Genomic DNA, 969 nt, shown 5'->3' with positions numbered 1-969 from the left:
CCACATGGGCCTGACGAGGGAGGCCCCAGGGGCGGCCCACAAGCCTGAGGGGGAAGGGACCCCGCACGGGCGACCCGCGGGCTTCCGACCTGCTGAAAACTACTTTGAAGGCATTGGGTGGGGGGACTTTCAAAAAATTGGGATCAGCATCTAGCAAAGGCTACTTGGCTAGTCAACACTAGAGGCTCTGTCAATCAAGCAGGCCCTGCCCGAACAGAGCCCCTTCACACTGTGGATGGAGACAAAGTCCCAGTAATTCACTTGAGAGGTATGTTAGGTAAAGCAGTTACCCTTGAGGGTTAACCCTCCCTCAAGCAAAGGCAAACCCATTTGTGGGATTGTCTTTGCTCGAGGACCTGGATACACTTGGTGGATAATGACAGAAAATGGGGAAACTCAGTGTGTGCCTCAGGGAGATTTAACCTTGGGAAAAATCTACTTTGTATTCTGAGTTGTATGTTGCAGGAAAAGTCACCAGAGAGGAAGATCCGAACTAAGCTGATGCTGGTGCTCAATGATGAGACCACCATAGTAGACAAGACCTGTACAAGCGCGGGATATAGGCGAATAACAGGGATATGGGCATGGCATAAAATGGTATAGAATAAGGGGTGGAAATTGTAATGTGTTTGTGTAGTAAAATAACAGTTCCTCTTTCCAGGAGGAACAGGATATTCCATACCATGTTACATCAGTCCGGCTATAAGAGGGAAGGGAGAATTAGCTCGGCCCTTCTTCTTTCTTCCAGGATGGCCCTGTAGGCAGCTACATCTGTCCAAGATGCCATTCTGTAGGGAAGGTAGAATTTTTTACTGTTGATTTCCTTTGCCAGTGTGTTTGTAGCGTTATTAGTCTCTTCTTTTTTTCCTCCGTGTAAATATAAACTTTATTCCTTGGTAAGCCCGGGTTTTTCACGGTTTTTTTTTGTTTCCCCTTGGGGGGACAGCGCAGGCTCAGTGGACACCTGGC

Source organism: Manacus vitellinus, unplaced genomic scaffold (assembly GCF_001715985.3).
Source record: "Manacus vitellinus isolate BGI_N305 unplaced genomic scaffold, ASM171598v3 scaffold_9_pilon, whole genome shotgun sequence".
In the NCBI taxonomy this organism is placed as follows: domain Eukaryota; kingdom Metazoa; phylum Chordata; class Aves; order Passeriformes; family Pipridae; genus Manacus; species Manacus vitellinus.
The sequence above is the reverse complement of the archived record's forward strand: the minus strand, read 5'-3'. Positions refer to the sequence as shown.